This window comes from Halichoeres trimaculatus, unplaced genomic scaffold (assembly GCF_033239565.1).
Source record: "Halichoeres trimaculatus isolate MK-OKI-2021-1 unplaced genomic scaffold, fHalTri1.1 fHalTri1_scaffold_19, whole genome shotgun sequence".
NCBI lineage: Eukaryota > Metazoa > Chordata > Actinopteri > Labriformes > Labridae > Halichoeres > Halichoeres trimaculatus.
The window spans coordinates 24326763-24346016 of record NW_027437197.1 but is presented as its reverse complement, the minus strand read 5'-3'; the positions used below and the strand labels follow the sequence as shown (position 1 = coordinate 24346016).

The window sequence follows — 19254 nt, the reverse complement described above, 5'->3', positions numbered from 1 at the left end:
GAAGTATAACCCTCCACCAGAGCATCTTCTCAGTTGTTCTGGACTGGAGTTTACCTTTCTTAAAAACGATGAGCGTTGTGTTAAAGGATTCTCTCTGTTTTCACCAATAAGCAGCTACAGCTACAGCTTCTCCCCCTGTCACTCACGCTTACAGCCTATCATCGTCTCACATAGTAGCTCCAGCTGCTAACAACCTGACAAGGAGGGTAGAATTTACGTTATAATAAATAAACAAATTTTGATGTAGGCCGTAAGAAAATGAGCTTCCCCTCCTAGACTGACCAGCAGCCACCACTGTTCCAGAGCCAGCCTCAAGCAGACCCTGGAGAAACAGCAGATTTGAGCATTTCCGCAGCCAGAGGTTGCTGCTTGATCAGTACTTAGTACTGCAGATGGAATTCGGTCAGTACCTATAAAAGTACATAATTCGGTACCCATCACTACTCTCAACAACCCCACGTCACTGATGAGACATCCCATGGAATCCATAACAATCAGGTCAAACAATGTCACAACAAGGCTTTCATGTAGAAAGCTTCTAGGAAGAGTTTACAAACTGCTAACCAGATTAATTTATAAAAGAAATCTGAAAAATTCAAAGTTTTCATTATGATAAAACATTCAAAGTCACACAGGTTACTATTTATTTCCAAAGCTAAAGGAGATTTCAGAGAATATTTATATATCTACAGTAAAAGAGAAAAATGGCAAGTTCAAACATTAGTACTATTGGAAGTTTCACCCCCACACACCCACACACAGTAGACGTACACAAACACACCTTTAATTACTGTTATTATCAGAGCGGTTCTCAGGGAGCCTCTTTGAGTCCTAATAAGTGGATATAAAAGAAAGAAAGGAAAGAAAGACAGATACATATAAGGGTTAAATGTTTATATAGATTCTTATCTTCGATTAAACCCACATAATCAACCTCAGCTTCTTTGGAAATTGGGTTGAACAATCCATATTCCCTGGAACTCAATAAATCTCTTCTTCGTCAGTCAGCTCTATTGTTTCATCAGCAGCCTTGCAGAGTGGATGAACTCAGGTCCATAAATGGGAAACAATAGTATAAGTAAATATTTGTGTGTTGTATCTGAGAGTGAATGCAAAGGATTTACAGTAAAAAACTGAGCTGCAGTGTTCCACAGGACAGATCGAGGCTCCAGCATTTAAACTTTTTGTGACAACAGAGAGCGTTTGTTTTCACCAGACATCACTCCCCGTCCTTCACCAGCTGAACCCTACCACACCTTAACCGTAGGGGCCACAAACCAGACAACAGACACACTCACACCTTAGCTTTGGCACAAAGGAATGTAAGTGTTTGGATTGATGTGTCCCGAGGTCGAATCTGTTCGACTCTGTGCTTTATCAGATAAACTTGAAACCCACCTCGAGCTGTAGGGCCCAATAAAGTCTGTGTGAGTGTGTGTGTGAGAGAAGATGAGGAAGACGCAGCGATTATCTGCTATCTGGGGTCAGAATCTGTCTGTCTGCCTCCAGACCTCTGATTTCACTCTTCCATGGCGGAGACTTGAGTGAAAAACTTTCTGATCTTCAATGACAGCTAATCCCTCAACCTCAGGGGCTTGATCTCGCTTAATTACAGCTTACACACACACACACACACACACTGCAAACTCACATTTACACTTAGATATATAGCAGAGAGTTGGCTTCTGAGGGCTAAATAATCTTAATTGCACAATTCCTTGTGGTGCGACCACAACCGGTGTGTATGTGTCTCTGCGTACATGTGTTTGTGTGTGCGTGTACATGTGTGAACGTGTTTGTGTGAAGAGATAAAAGGGCAGATCGCACATTTTTTGCAATCAGGAAATGAATAACTGCCAAATGGCTTTGGACCCCCTCAAGGCTACTCATTATGGGGTTACAGTCATACACACAGACACACACACACACACACATGCACCGAGACACACACAGAGTAGTGTTTGAAGACTGTGTTTCTGACACTCTGTTCTACCTTTTTCTACCCTCTCTAACCCTCACTCTCTCTGTCAGGGCAAGTCTGAGATGAAAGCTAGCCCACGTTTTTCGCCCCCCTGGGGTATTAATCTTCTAACAAGCACATAATCCCTGATAAATAACCCTTCTGTCTTTAGCTGTGTCATTAGCAGGTACAGTTATGCACTTCTGTGTGGCTGGAACAGAATAGGAAGGATTGTACTGTGCAGCTCCATGAAGGAATAAGTGAACCCGTAGGTGGGTGTGCAAAATCCAGATGGCTTTTTTTCCTGCAAAAATAAACATTATCCCCCCCTCCTCACACACCCTCTCCTCATTGCTCCCATCATTAGCTCCTTCTTCCTCCCTGTTTTATATTTGCTTGCATTTGATTGCTCTCTTTCTGAGCAGAGGAAATATAATATCAAATTCCAGCACAACAATGTGGGGACCCTCAAGGCTGCTTCATTAAAACAATCCACAAAAACAACCAATTGACCTCGAGAAGTTCATACAAATGAAACTGTTTTCGACGCAGCTCCCTGGCCCACGGTGACAAGCGTAATACCACGTTATCCTCATTTATCCTGCAACAACTTCAAAGCAGAATTCAGTCCATGCCGATGCAAAAATTTGACAGCCAAATGTGATAGACTTAACTTAAAGTCATTAGACCCTGTAGCTGAAAGGTTGCCAAATGGAAATTCCCATACATCAACTCATACAAATACACACCCACACACACACACATTCATGGGCAAGGACACTCTTCCTCCTTTTTTGGCAGTCTGAGCAGGCATCCTCCTGTTTCTGCCAGACACTCTCTTTTTATCTTTGCTGTGTTTGTGTTTGTTGTACTAATGCTATAGACTTTACTATGTAAGCACATTGTGTGTTAATTTCTATAAACAGCATTCACGCTGTAGCAGCAAAGACAGCCCAAAGTCAACTAATCAAGCTGGAGTCTTCTATAACTAAGAGCCTTGTTTTCATGGGAAATGGGCTATTCATCACTGCTCTTTATTCAAGAAAAACAGTCAGAATTCTGCTACCCTACTTACACTAACAAATATTCTCGGGGCCCAAACTGTACGATAACAGTGTATTATAATTTTTATTGGGTTATTCTTTTTTCTGTATTCTGGTGAGAGCAGAATCCACAAATGAGCTAGGATTGAAGTATTTGCAACATTTCATTTTTCTGTTAGTCCAAGTCTGACAGGGGTCTGCAACCTTTACTATCACAAGAGCCATTCCCCCTTCTTCCACCAAAGAAAAGTGGTCTGGAGCCGCAAAACATAGCACAGCTTATAAAGTTTCATAAGCTTTATTTTTTGTCTATTTTTACCTTTTATAACAAAATAAAACTTTAAATAGAAGTGTAGTGTGTAGGCCTACTTTGAAATGAATTCAACATTGAAATGTGCTGGCCTATTTGAGTCATTTCAGTATTTGTGTTAACTCAATGGGAAAAAAAGACTGGTACACTTTAATATAATAATAATAATAATAATAATAATAATAATAATAATAATAATAATAATAATAATAATATAGCAGTGGCTTAGCAGCTTTGTAAAACTGAATTAGGAGTGTTTGTGACCAAAGTCCATTTTTGCGTGCTGTGTGATCTTCTTTATGTCACGGCTTGTTCAGAAAATGTCTTTCAACTCAACATTTTTTCTTGTTTGCAAAATTTCTGGCCACATATATGCATATTCTTAATGACAAATTATCAAAACCCGTTTATTCAATTTAATGACACAAAAGTGTCAGATTGAACTTCAAGATAACTGTGCAACAAAATAGACAAAAAAAAACCCAAATGAATAAGAATTAAATTGAGAAATAACTTCTATTTGTCTGTATAAGTTTCTTTGTCTAAGCCTGAGGGGGCCACTACAAGGAGGCTAAAGAGCCACAGGTTGCAGACCCCTTGTCCAACTGAAATTTTCTAATAATATAAATATTCTTGATATCCACAAGGGACCGATTACAGCTCCAGGTGGAGCCCCTACCTCAGTGGAACACACAACCAAGCCAACACTCCAAAACACTGAAATCTAAGCCGTTGTTTATGGTTTATCTTAATCAACTTAGGTCTAGAAAAAAAATGTTTTATTTAAGAAATTAAAAGGCAAATGATGCTTCAATTGCTTGTTAAAAGCAAAAAATAAATCATATAATCTGCCACTGTGGTAAAGGAAAGTTTGCTAGTCAAGTTTCTTTAAATGGAAATAAAAACTTAATTCAAGAAACTTAACAAGTAAAACATTCCTCCCTCATTGCGAGATGTTTTTTTTTTTTTTTTAATTTTAGCTCTTAGTAATACAGCTAACTAGTGTTGTAGGTTTGGTCTGCATCAAGGGTCAAGCTGTGCTCAAAAATTCCTAATGCAATATGTTGTAATGCACTCCTGGCCAGTGAGAGCTTTGATCAATACTGCAGCAGATGCTACAATGAAAGCTTTGCGAGACACATCACCTGTGGTGCAGTGCAACAGGTGGCAGCAGAAGCTAACCACATTTAAAATCAAATGAAAGAGCAGTATATAGCTTCAACAAAACTGAAAGCAAAGCTATGAGAGCATTTAAGGATTGAATACTGCAGTCATCAGATCCAAAGAGGGTTGCACTTACAGTATTGTTTATAACAGAGGCTTCAGGCAGCTGCTTGATTAGTGGAAGCCACGCTGTGCAATCCCCACTCATCCGGCCATTGCAGTAACTGTGGTGCATTAGTTGTTAGCAGATGTAAAGCAAAACCACAGGACATTCAATAAGTTCACATTTATGCAAATGTACATCTGAGAAAACAACAACCATCCAGTAAGCTAAATGAAGGAAGGTCCTATACTATAAGTGTAGGCTTACTATTCAATGTAAATCTACTTCTTCTAGTTTTTAACTGATGTGTCATTGATTTTACAAAAAACCACCAGAGACACACAGTTCACCAGCTATGAAAACTGATTCATAGGGATAAAATGAGGAGGGAAAGAGACAGACAGTAAGCAGGGGTGAGCCATCAAGCTGTGTGCAGAGAGTCATATGGTGTCTCAAACTGTTAATATGCTATTCTGTTAACTTTAAAAGTCTGGAAATATCTGGATCATATCATTTCAATCACTTGGTAGCTTTAATTTGCAGGGTCCTACAACCTACGCCTGTGGTATTATTTAAAACAATCAAAACAGCTGTTGGTCGTTGTATAAAATCAGAGTGTGTCATATTGCGGCCTTTCTATTATGATATTTATTGTGAGTCTGTTAAAACCCAGTCACTCGTCCTTGATGTTTTCCTTATTTCCCCTTCTTAATTTAAGGGATAGTTCGGAGCCTCTCTGTCTTTATGTCATTGAGCACCATTACCAGAGGAATGTGGGAGGAATTGGCTTTGCACCATCTGTGTTTAACCTTAACAAGAGATTTTCATTATGTCGGTTTGTAATCACTTCCTGCCCGGTTAAGTCAAAGACCAATCAGTGGCATCGGAATCTGGCCGAGAATCAAACCAACAAGAAGGATGAAGAAAAGAGTTATAGGAGGGTTTGTGGGCTCTTCCATTACACTTAATTTCTGATGATGATGATGATGATTAAATCAGTGGCACATGCATCCAGTGGTCCTGGTTTAAGTGTTTTTGCATGGAAAATCTGTTTCTATCCAGAAATCTTACTTAACTCTAAGACTTGTTTTTTTTCTCCTCCTCTCTGTTCATACTTTCTATTCTTAATCTAGAGATCCATAAACAACATTTTGCTATTGATGCTTGTCATTCAAATAAATGTTAAAATGGACTGCTCATGCTGATATTGTGTTTGTCATTTAAACATCCTGTCTTCACACCGTCAGCCTACGATCCATGTAAATGAAACATCAGAATAGCTCTATTGTACGGTGGCTGGTAGGTGTCAGTCGATTTGCAAACGCAACAACACATATGCAAGAATAAAAAAAATGAATGCAAAAGGCTACAACACAACGGAAGTACAGACACAACAATCCTAACAGACACAGAAAAGTTTTATAGGAAAGTGAATGATTGTTTTTTTTTATTTTTTTCCCCTTTTTTTAACCTTCAGATCTTATAAATATAGCTTTAATACTAATGTTAGTAATTTATAAAGCTAAATAGGATGACATGACGTATTTTTCCAGTACATAAAAAAATGTAAGTACTATAAAGCAGTGGTCCCCAACCCCTGGGCCGTGGACCAGTACCGGTCCATGGGTCAATCGGTACTGGGCCGCACATAAAAAATACTCAACTTACGTTATTTCAGTTTGATTCATTATCTGATTCAGAACGTTTTATTTTGAAAAATGACTGGATTCTCTCCGTCATTTCTGTCTATGACTCATTCTTGACGCCAAAGCCCCACAAAATGGACAAAAATAAACATCTTTGGAAAGTTTCTTTAGGCAGGGTAAAAAAAAAAAAAAAAAGGTGAAGAGGCAGAAGAAGAGCCGCTCCGACTTTAAACAGGTCCATGGTGCAAAAAAGGTTGGGGACTGCTGCTATAAAGGATATCCCATGGTGAAACCTCTATGAAGCTTTATTTATCATATTGAGGCTTTTGCAAATTGACAAATTTGCAAAACTGACACCCACCGGCCACCATACTATTGGGATCCAAACAGGCCTATCCTTTCCTAAACCCAGTCTCACACACTCACATATATAATCTGTCAGCTCCTGAGCCATAAAGAAGCTCCACAGTTAATCAATACTGAGTTAAGGAGCTGTATCCCTGTTATTTTTATCCTTTCATAGACCAAGCCTCAACCTGCTAAATCTGAGTAAAATCCTTAACATATGTTACCCACTCTGCCTGTGAGTGAGTGTGTGCATGTGTGTGTGTAAAACACCCTAAATCCTGGTGTCTTCCAGGCTACCAAGCACCAAGTATATCAAACTCACCATCTTAAAGCCCCTGACAGATGAAGACATGGTAAGCATTAGCTTTTCTTTCTATTTTTTTTTACATGACACAGATGTCTGTCTACAGGAAGCTCTCCAACTATCTCACAGTTCACTTTAATCCAGTAAATTAAAGAAATGTATGATTTCGGTGCTTTCATGCTTCATTAGGTTATCATGCAGATACAACTTCATAAAAAAAAAAAAAAAAAGAAAGACGAAATTCATCAAACGTAAAAAACGAGGCGTTTAACAAGCAAAAAGTGTCACAAAATCCTCTGTCAGTTGAAGATTGATGATCAGTTTTTATGGTAAACTTCAACCTTATGGGTTCAGAGATGAAACATGAAGCAGAAAACAGCAACATTGTGGATTTCCCCTCTATCAAGTGTCTGCAGTCTGTCATTTACAGCTCTGCTAAAACAAAACACGGGGGGGAAAAATCACAGTGACAAGACTCATTTTAGCTTATACTGTATATGTTTATCTTTACACTGGATTATTGTGCCTCTTATTATCTACTGCGGTATGTCTGTGTGAGTGGTGATGGGAATTCCAGGGCTTTTCAGTGAAACAGCTCATTTGGCTGAGCAAACATCCCATAATTTGTCACCACTTCTGAGTTTCTTATTCTGTTTTTTAAGATTCTTTATCCCAATTTTAAATTTTTAATGTAAATTCAGCATTATAAACTTTCAAATCTCTGTGATATATATGAAAGACACTAAGGCCCACAGTCTTCTGAGACACCACAACACACAAAATTCTACGTCTTACACTTGATGCTTGATATGACTTTAAACATCACATTATCATCCCTTTCAAGGAAAATATATATGCATGAATATTTTGTAACTTTTCAAGTTTTCGACCTAACTCTATTTCAGGAATTGTTTCTTTGCATTTTACCCTCCATCCTTAAATCTTTGTTCCACTTTTTCTTTAATCATTTATTTGTTCAGGCAATCTAAGACAGAATTTCCTTGATAATTATCTTTTTTTTTTTTTTTTTTTTTTATCTCATCCAAGTGACAACCTCCAGTCTAAAATAAATAAGGCCTTTTCAAAAGTGCGAACATTACAGTTCATCAAGCCTCCACTTGAGGCAGGCTGCAGAAGCAACAGACAACATACACAACAATTCAAGAAATTCAGATCTTAGCTGAAAAAAAAACTGTTTACAGCCTGGTTTTAAAAATAGCTTTGCTCTGACTGGCTTGTTTCTCTAGAGGCACAAACTCTTTTTCTCATGTGAGGGCTGATTTGAATAACAGGCAGGCACCCTGTAGCTGTTTGCAAAGAGGCTAAAAGCCTTTACTTCTTCCATATTCAGACAAGGCTAGGTTGGGTTCAGTTTTTCGAGGGCCTGGCATGTCAACCTTTCACCAGAAAATGCAAAAAATGCAGTGCAAAAAATCTGAATTTACATGAAAACGCTGAAGGATTTGTTTGCATGCCGGGCCTGTAGTTGGCGATATAACTGTAGAGTTTTTTAGTAGCCCTCTGCCAAAGTAGAGGGGGCGTCACTGCTTTGCTGATTGAAGAGGTGGAGGAACAGATGCACATTTTGTTAAAAAGACAGTCAGCAGATTTAGCAGCACAATCACAACGCTGTAGTCCGCAATTGCTCACAGGTCCGTTGTCCTGTTCGGGCATGACAATTTAAGTTGCCGTGATGAAAGTGTAATGCAGCAAGCTGAAGTTTTCAATGGAAAACAACATGGCAACAGTGGCCGCAGCGTTTAAAAAACTTCCACTCTTGGGGCTGTTTTCAAAAGTTTCTGTTTTAGCTTCGTGCAAACAAGAGGCCACAATGTAACAACACCTTTGTATTTCATCCTAAAACCATTGTTGTGTAAATGACCCCCGATATGGTATCTGTTGATGTTAGGCTTCAAAACTCTGCATCAGAGACAAATGGGTGACATCACAGACACTATATGCATCAACATGCAGTCTAGGATCTCATCACATTTATAAGGGATGGGAGAAAAAAATTGATGTATTTTGGTATTGAGAGATTTTGTTTAAAAATGTTAAATTGTAAGTTTTTTTTATTAAAAAAAAAAAAAAACATTTTGCTTTTTTACATTTAAGTCTTTCATTTTAGTTTGTGTGTATAAGCTGGGTTGGACAAAAGTTGAGATGTCAGATCCCCTGAAAAATCCTAAAAACTGACTCACTTGTGGTGTTTATTTTTTTGGGAAAAATCGCTCTGGATATAGTCTGTAGACATTATTATCATCACCATTCAACTTTTTCACTTGGTCTGGTGTTCAGAAAGTGAACTAAAAATCACATGAATCAGAAACATCATAGAATCCCAATTTATATCAAATCAGTGCCCCAAAAATCGTAAAGGAATCCAGCCATGAAAAAAGCATACCATCCAAGCCCTAGAAGTTATCATATCTTAGATTTTTGAAATTAGTAGTGCGATCATGTTTTTCCCTGATTCCTTGTTTTGTCTTGTAATAAAAGCTGACATCCCTGCTTGACAAAAGAAGCCGAGTACTTGACAAATGCAGCTCTCACAAGTGTTTAACTCCTCACTTGTAAATTTTGAATAACAAGGATATTATTATGATTATTATCAGAGAAACTCATCTTAAAAAGCACTATAATCATCAGCAAAAGGAATCAAGTAATTCCATTCAGCGTAATACCATGTCATTAACTGTACAGTGGCCCTAATCATCCTGAAATACTTCTACGACTTTGCCTGAAAAGCATCAAAGTCCACCCTAAGTCAAGTGTTACCAAGAGTTCTGCTCTGACTTTCAATAATGATTCCAAGTGTGTGTTCAAGAATTTAGCCAATCCACTGTCAATCCACCTTTAAGTAATTATAAGTACCCTGTCTGTCTTTCTTTTTTTTTCTTGAGGGATGAATTATGAAGAAGGAATGTGCTGCTGGCACTTTGTCTCCTTTCTCAGATTTGGAGGCAGCTGGGGAGTAAATAGAGGGAAGGCAGCAGGGCTGTCACTCAAATCAGACCAACCGCTTTCACCTTGAGAAGAAACAGAACATGTCTCCAAAATCAACTAGAAAGAGGTGCAGGAGCACCAAAAAGAATTTGCATTAATTATTTTATCACAGCTCTGCACTTCTTCTGGCGTATTTGCGAATTCTCCTCGGACTCCTCAGTGGTAATAAGTCTCTATCAGAGCTGCAGGGAGTCAAACTCACTGGACAAAGTAGCCATCAAGTCTCCGCTGTCAGAAGTTTAATGAGCCAGAAACAGATAAGTCTAATGCTCAACATGATTGCCGTCTTACTTTGATGTGAAAATAAACCCGTGATTAAAGTGATTTCCAACTTTGGAGACAGATGCAAACCTCAGACGGCAGCTGGCTCTCATCTGCTGACTAAATATCCATTTACTCAATTTCCTTCCTGCTGCAGCATCGCGGTTTATCAGTGTGAGATGTATTTGCAGAGGAGTGTCAAAACATGCTTAGCTGGAATTGACAAATCAGATGAGAGCGCTGCTGCTGCAGTAACTGGGACACAGAGACAGCGGCTCAGATGTCATCTGAAGACTGTGATTCATTTAAACTCATCCCACTGTGGGAAGTGTTGGAAAGATTAAAAGATTCTTCATATTCAAAAAGGAGGAGACTTTAAAACAGCAGAAAAACACACCTACTGTAATTTAACATCAATGCCACCATATGAAAAGTGTGTGTGTCTGCAAGCATGTGTGTGTGATGCTTCTTCATCTTTCTTCATCTTTTGATTGCCTTAATTACAGACTTAGTGTCAGCTTCCCACTCTGTGCGCAGGAGAAACAAACTCTTAGGGCACATGAAAAGAAGACACACACACACATGTACACACATATACACTCTGCAGTAACACACACCTATCCCAGCTCCAGTCAGTCAGTAGTCTCTTTGATTCCTTGCCTGCCGGTGATCTGTCTTTCATCGTCTCCTCTCCCTGATCCCTTGTTCCCCTCTTTAGCTCTGCAGGGGCAGAACGTCTCTCCCCGTCTCTGTCTCTGTTTGTTTTGCAATGGATGTAGGTGGGAAGCCTGAAAAAGTCTGTATGTTTTATGGCTCCCTTCATCCTAACATGCATTAAGAGATTGCGTAAACCATTTGTGAACACATGAAGACTGAAGAAGACACCACAAGTTAGAAACAGACACCAAAGATTTCCTGCTGTTAGCTAATTCTTCTCCAAGCACAAGCTACTCTACAAAGAAACTGAAATCTTGTCAAGTGTTTTTGTCTTTTTCTCAGTATTTTTTTTTATTTAGACCTAGTATGAGCCACATTCACCTGACCAGTCCAGAAAAATATCATAATCCATGTTATTAAAAGACAAGAAAGAGGTCTGAATCAACTGTAACAAGTAAAACAAAAAGAGAAATGTGCTTGTATTGAGACATTATTCGAATGTTACCCAGCATATTTTTCTTCCCCCACTGTATCATAGACTGTAAAAAAAAAAAAAAAAAAAAAAAAAAAAAAAATTGACGTTATGTTGCTCAGTTCAAAGTGAGGTCAATATATAAACTGCTCCCCCTGGTGGCTGGCTGCAGTATGGGTCAAAAAAATAGGTAAAAACATCCATCTCTCCAGTCATTCCAGATGGGCTGTGGTCAAAGTTTAAAAAAATTACTACACCTCTTGGATGTTTCTCACATCCAATTGCTGTGGTGTTCTGAAAATATCATTTGGCTGCCTTGTATTCAGGTCCTCTTTTTTTTCTGAAAAGTTTAGATTTCATTGGTTGTAAGAGGTTAAAACTGAGGCTTTACGTAATATTTAACAATGATTGACAGCTGCTGTTCTTGTATATTTGAAGATAGAGCCAAGAAGAGATAAGGCTCTCAAAAGTATATATATATATATATATATATATATATATATATATATATATATATATATATATATATATATATATATATATATATATATATATATATATATTTATTTATTTATTTATTTTTTTTTTTTTTTTCCCACTCAACTCAAATTCTCCCAGAATCCCTCACAGTCTTCAGTGCGCAGACTCTGGCTGCACAATAGCTACCATTGGCAGCGCCTGTGATGGGGGTATTTTGACTTCAAAACTATACAATTTTAAATGGAGGAGCCACGCTGTCAGCTCTATTTACGGTCTGGACTGGTCAGGTGAATGTTGCTCATATTACGTCTTATAAGATTTTTTCATTTTTTTTTATTTCAAAAATAAGACAAAAACAATTGATAAAATTTGCTTTTTTGCAGTTTACTCATTCTAAATAGGTGTAGGTGTGAGTTCAGGGGAATCTTTAAGGCTGGGATATAACATAGAGGATTAAAATCTGCAAAGCAACCATGCTTTATTTATTTAAAACCTTTTTTTAGTTGTGACTGAGTGCAACACAAGAAAGTAGATTGATCCATCTCTCTAGATCAGTGTTACCCAACCCTGGTCCTGGAGGACCCCCTGCCCTGCATGTTTTAGATGTTACCCCACTCCAACACACCTGATTCAAATGAATGGCTCGTTATCAGGCTCCATCAGAGCTTGATGACGAGCTGATCATTTGAATCAGGTGTGCTGGAGTCAGGAACATAAAAAAACATGCAGGGCAGGGGTCCCCCAGGACCAGGATTGGGTAACACTGCTCTAGATCCTACTATCTACTAAGTACCATACAGCTAGGGATGGGAACTTTTTACCTTTTAAAAGATACGGTTCCAGTGCCCAGTATCTGGGAATCGATATTGGTACTCAATGGTACCAATTTTCGGTACTTTTGTGTGTGTTTATGCGATGATAAATATGTATTTGTCCAATAATGAAATCTCAAAGTTTTTCAATTTAATATATTTATTCTTTAATATATAACCTTGCAATACTGTGTTCATGTCCAGCATGGAAAATCGCCTACTCTGTCACTCCCTCACAGTCACAAGGATGCATTTAGGTACCCAAACAAGGTACCCTTTGGTACCAAAATTCAGTTCCCATCCCTACATACAGTTCAGCCCAGCGTGTTTCTAAAAGTAAATACTCAACAACGTTGAGGTTTCCAAGCGTCATTGAGGATTTCTGTTTTTCCACACTGTGATTCATTAATTGTCAGACTCTGTATATAGGGAAAAGGTGATTAACAAGAGTCAGATCTGCTGAAATTAGACCACAAAAGTCATTTTGATTACACTTGCTCCTGGGGGCCTCCATGCAGAGGCTCCAGCCACTGATTTAGTACTGCTTTGTTACACTGACTGCACCGTGCATGAGGAAATGATAATGGTGTGGGTGAAACCTATGATTAAAAAAAAATCTTTACTTCTTTCATGTTGCCATGCAGAGATTATTGCTGGGTAATTAAAATGTAATGAAATGCAGCTACCTTTCATTTTGTGGGGGACCTGCTGAAAGCCCCTCAGGGACTGGTGAAGATCTGTGGCCTCTACTTTGTTTATCCAGCAGTTATTGTCACCGCAGAGAGCTGAGATAATGTGTCATTAGAGACTCTGTGTCTCTCTTTTTTTTCAGGATTGTGGGCATTACAAGAGCAGAATAATTTCAGCATCCGGACAGAGCTCAAGATTCTTGAGTATGATTTTTTTTTTTTTTTAATTTTTATTTAGTTAGTTATTTTCTAGGTTATTTCAAAATAAAATGGTATTAACTAGATTTCAACATAACCTGCATTACTATTATCAACTTTTCCCTTTTTCAAGTTTTAGGAGTTTTTTTTCCTGTGGTCCAACATGCAAAGTTTTGAAACTCGATTACTCTGAGGAAGAAGTATGTGAATGAAGTCATTTTGACCATTTTCCAGATGTAATGAAACCCCCTGAAAATGACTCAAAGTATCCCTGCAGAGATCAGGTTTACAGTGAAACATAAGTTACTTTGGATTTATCTCCTCTTGGATCGATTGACCCCGTAAATCTAAAAGTCTGTCTCCTCAAAGACAATTACTACAATCCTTTACGATGTGATTGTGAAGGGTGTAATTGCTCACATGTTGATAGTTCTGGTAAAACAGTTCAGATAAAAAGCCTCGACAAAGTATTTTTGCCATAAATTAAATGTAATAGCCCAATGAGCTGAAATAACTTAGCTTCCATGAGTAAACTGTTTCTGACGTGTTTGGAGGAATTTCCTCTTAGATGTGTGAAGCGTTATGAAACACGGAGCCTAACAGGCCTCCTGAGCTCTATAAATTAGTCGAGGGGGGGAATGGAAACGCAGCGTGGATTAGAATCAGCTGTGACATAAATCTCAACAATAACTTTCACAAGAAAAACACAACACTTTCCTCTGGATGACATCACTCCAGGATAAATAGGGCCATTGTGTGAATTCTAGTACGGAGCAGCTTCAAGTGAGTAAGTAAACAAATTATCTATTCACTTCAGGCGAGTGGAGGATGAACATGACTACAGGCGCTGGCTTTGTGAGCCTTTTTTCACCTTCATCCCTTTAATCCTCAGAAACCATATGAACTTCTTTTGAAGATGAGTTACACTCCCTCCCCTGTTTCTTCTCCATGTCTCTTTCCCCTTTCTACCTGTGAACATGAAAGATTCGATGGCAGGAGAGACGCTGTGCTGGGGGCTGCAGGGGGAGAGAGAGACACATACAGATAGAGAGATAGAAAGAGAGGAGAAAGAGGAGGGAGGGGGATAGAGACGGATTGATTTCCACCTCCAGCAGCTACAGTTCAAAGCCAGCCAGCAGACTTCAGAGGCGCGGCAGGACCCGGCATGTCCCCAGCCGGGCCGAGCTGCCTGTCTGCGGGCAGGACTTCCCCCGGGGGCCCCGGGGCCCGGGACAGTCAGGCGGCACCAAGAAAACAATTATGCAGACAGAAAGAGAAAGGTGTGCAAGGTCACAAACGCTAACTTTCTCCAATACAAGGAGAAAGTGTCACATGCACACTACCCTACACTTTCAGTAACCTCCTTAATAACTTTAAAAGAACCAACCCAAATCCTTTGCTGCTGCATGCTTCTGTCATCTCTTCACCAGAATGAAGTTATGAGTTCATATCTGCAGGTTTGGGATTTAAAAAAAAAAAATCACAGCCTTGTCAAATAAAGAGAAAAAAAACCCAGGCCTCACAGTGAAGCAAGTGATGTGAGAATCAGTCTCACTTTCTTCCACCTTGGGCTACAACCTTTGCAGCAACACGCACAGAACCTTCAACACACTCCAGGAGGTGTTTGGGGACACACAGACTCATCTCAAAGCAACATTAGACTGCAGATTAAAGCAATGCAAACACTTATATCAGAAGTAGTCATCCAAAATAATGCATCTTCATATCCAGAGGTTTAACCTACTTTTTGATTGGTTGTAATGTAATAAATAAATACAAAATGTCCCTTTGCTGTCTAAAAGTTTGGATAATCTTTTTAAAGTATATTTCTATTCGACTCAAATCAGTAGGTAAATAAACTTGTTTGAGGTGTTTCCTCTTTCTGACAGCCATCCCCAGTATTTCTGTCCTGACCTAACATTCCCTTACAGTTCATCTTTCTCATCACAAAAGTGATTTTACAGTAAAGCACATGTTTGTTTGGCATAATAAGAGCTTCTCAGGAATTTCCCGGAGTCTTGCAGCAATCCGTCTGCGCATTCCTGAGAGCAGAGCAGCTCGCACGTCTTACCTGGAGCTCAGAGAGGGGGGCACACTGCTCTGCTGTCTCCGCTGCGCTGCGGGCTCTGCCGGCCGACGATCAGTCCTGGTGATCGGTGATCAATCTCTCTCTCGCCTGTTGTCGGGGAAGCATCGCCGAGGGTCTGGCTGTCTGTGAGTTTTTACTCCGTAAAGTGTTGCTTGTGTCTCAGGCTCCACTTTGGAGCGTGTCGGTGTGTCTGCAGGCTCCTCCTTGATGAGAAAAAAAGTGCGAAGTTTCCTCCGCCCTGAAAGAGAAACACATTAACGTGTCTCAGGTAGACTGTAGTCTGCGACAATTAACGCGCTGCAGGCTACGACTCAACTCCGCCACCCAGTGTCCACAGACCGGTAGTGCAGCAGTGTGAATAGACTGCAGATGAAATGAAAGCATACACCTATCAATTATAACTCAAACGTTTCTGTGAATCTGCATTATTGAAAATCTTAAAAGAAAAAAAAAATGTATATCAGTCAGTGATACATATTACTAAAATCAACTGTCTAAAGTTGTGAATAAGGTAAAAAGAAAAGAAAAAAAGTGGTTTTGACATTGCATGACATGGAGTCCCATGCCAACTGTCTTTTTGTTTTACATTTTTTATTTCTCACTTTGTTGTAGAATTAATATAAGTAGTATCAGTTTATTTCAGTCAACATTAACAATTTCCAAACCCTTCAAGTTGATGGTGATGGGGATGAAACCAATGTCTAGGTTGAGGCTGGAGATTTTTTCCCCCCACCCTTTACACTTTGTTTGGAAAAAAATTAAACTTAAATACATATTTATTTTAAAGTTTTAGTGTCACAGAAATATCACAAAGAACAAAGTTTCAAACATTACATACAGAAAATGACTCTACACTGAAGCGCCACACATTTAATGCTCAATAATTAAGAAAAAAAAAAAAAGACAACCATCATTTTAAATCTTTGTACAAACAGAACCAATGTGTTAGAACTATCTCTGTCTTTAATTAGTAGTTCAAACTGTCAGTGCAATTACAAAAAATAGGATGTTTTTGTGTTGTGTTTTGTTTTTCATTCTTAAAGATGTTAAATTAAGTTGGGGTTGTAAATTTGAGTACAGTACACACAATAGTTATAAGTAAATTACATCATATACATAGAAATGAGAAGTTCATCCCCAATATATTGTGACATAGTGGATTCGACACAATTTTTGTGTTGTGTAGAATATGAATCGATGGGTAAAAATGAGATACAAAGGTCCTTTCAGCTGCATCAGGACCTGGCAGGGTGTGTCGCAAATTTGCAACAACAGGCATTAAGGGGTTAAATGCTGGGCTCATTGTTCAACTATGATTCTGAAAATCTCTGCCACCTTTCATATTAAACCAGTGTTGGTTTCATAACAGGCTGAAAATGATATTCTGTTCCGTGAGTGTGTATTTGTAGTCATTGTACCTTGAAAAATTGGGGCGGCAACTTTTTGTGTGTTTTCTTTCTTGTTTTTTTTTTTTGTTTGTTTGTTTGTGTAGTTTTTTTTTCTTATTCCTGTTTTTTTGTTTGTTTGTTTGTTTGTTTTTTTATCAATTTTATTTTATTAAATAATCCGTAAATCAGTCGGTTCCAAAAATGGGGGTCGCAAAATGCCACCCAAAATCTTTAACTTGTGAATTTGTTCGTGAATTTCATTTTGAAACATAAAGAAAAATAGGGGTTGAATATGTTTTAAAACCATACCAACAGAAAATTTTGAAACTTTTTGTTGTATTTCTTTTTGTCAAAACACCCCTAATTTGATGGAATCAGCTATTTGGGGGGTCACAGGCTGAAAAATGGAAGCCTCTGGATTTTTTTTTTTTTTTTCCCACAATCACTTTTAAGAAAATAGTGAAAAGTTCTCATTACAAGTTTTTAGAGTCTGAAGTGATGTTACTGAAGACAGAAATCAGTACTTTGGATAGTAAATGTTGTTAGATGTTCTCTAACAATAAACAGTTTATAATAAATGTCCAGTTAGTGGTGTATAAAATAATGTCAATTATATCCAACTTGTGCTAGGATAGCTGATCCAACTATTACTGTTTATGAAGGCTACTAAAGCTATCTCAATACTCATTTTTCTCACACTAATGTCAAAAACAGAGAAACCATATTCATAATATTATTGTTTGTCAGAGAAAGCTCCATTAATGCTGAAAATAGCACAACTCTGTTAATCCCCTTTGAAGTACCAAACAAGAAGCTTACCTACAGGCTACACTCACACACACACACACACCTTGCTTCAGATGATAAAACGTCTTTGAAACAGCAGCCATAAATTAGTCAGTGTGTTTGTGTGTGTGATGTTCGTGACTGGTGCCTGTTGTCTGAGTCCAACCAAAGCTTGGACTTTAGTCTTCCTCTTCTCCTCCTGCTCCTCCTCCTCCCTCCTTCCGCTTCGTCTCCTCTTCTCAGCCACAGGAAGGGTGAGATAAAAGTGAGGCTTTGAAAATACTCAGAGTCCTGTAATTACTAACTCTCCTCCTCTGTCGCTCTTGTCTTTGTCTTTCACTCTTTCTCCCTTTTATTTCTTTATATCAAACTCAATCCTCTCTCTCAGACTCTGTTGTCTCTTCTTTTTATTTCACTTTCTCTGTTCATCTCCTTCTTCTCCTCTCTTTCCCTATCTCCCACACTTTTTCTGTCTTGTCCACCTCCTCTGTCTCTCCTGTCTCCATCTTTTGGCTCATTGATGTGGATCCAGGGGCTTCCTGGCTGAACAGGAGGATGAGAGGAGGAGAGATTAGATGAGAGGAGAGGATAAAGAGAGGATGAGGAGGGGATAACAAGAAGACTGATGAGTTCTGCTGAGAGAATGATGGCTGCTCCGCTGCACAGCCGACAAAAAACACATATTAAACAAAACCTGTGTTTACTGTGATGGATGGAGGAACACAAAAACACATGTAGCAGCAGAAGGTGAAATGAGGTATAAGAGGAAGGGAGATGTGATATAATGTGACATTAATCATGTATGAGACAATATGAAGCAGGCCAGCTGAGATACAGTATGAGAATTAAACTGTATGAAAAAAAAAATAAAACAAGATTAGATATGATGAGATTAGGGATTATTTAATAACAACAAAACATAAAATGATTGAGGATTATGCATTCCTTACTGCTAGCAGTGAGCTCAATATAAAGCAGCAAAGACTGTCTCAACAGTTACGGTACCTTTGGCGCCCAAATGGCAGCTGCATTCATTAAAAGTAGTTACACACAAAAAAAACATTTGAGTTTTTAACATTTTTTTCTGCTTTTGTAGGTCATGTTAAATTATCGGTTCAGTCTGTAAATCTGTAAAATATATTGAAAAGGTGATTTCATTGAAAATAAATAGCTAAAATATCAGCAACATACCAGCAAAGCACACCTCCCTCTGCTTTCAGATCTACCAGTGAAATATTGAATTGATTCTATTGTAGAGACCAAGGGCTTTAGTGCAGCACCTCTGTGGCTTTAAACCACAGAGGTGCTGCACTTGAGATGCTGGGAATTTCTGTGTCTGTGCTTCACATTTCAAACGATGAAGTACAGATGCTTACTACCTGGCAATCAGTATCAGCACTCAATGGTACCACTTTTCAGTACTTTTGTGTGTGTGTTTATGTGGTAATAAATATTAATTTATGAAGAAATAGATTTTAAAAGTTTTAGCTTAAAGATGCTATGAGGGGGATCAGTTTTAATCGGACTGCCTCGCCACC

General features: G+C 38.6%; 1 protein-coding gene across 2 annotated transcripts in view; it reads right to left on the bottom strand.

Annotated features, from left to right (window-relative positions):
- edar (ectodysplasin A receptor) overlaps positions 1–15745 on the bottom strand; it is a 61446-nt gene extending 45701 nt beyond the window's left edge. For both annotated transcript variants that reach the window (XM_074694872.1, XM_074694873.1), the window contains exon 1: positions 15525–15745. The gene's annotated coding sequence lies outside the window, so the exon portion shown is untranslated. The remainder of the gene's footprint in view (positions 1–15524) is intronic.
- Between the last annotated feature and the right edge of the window lie 3509 nt (positions 15746–19254).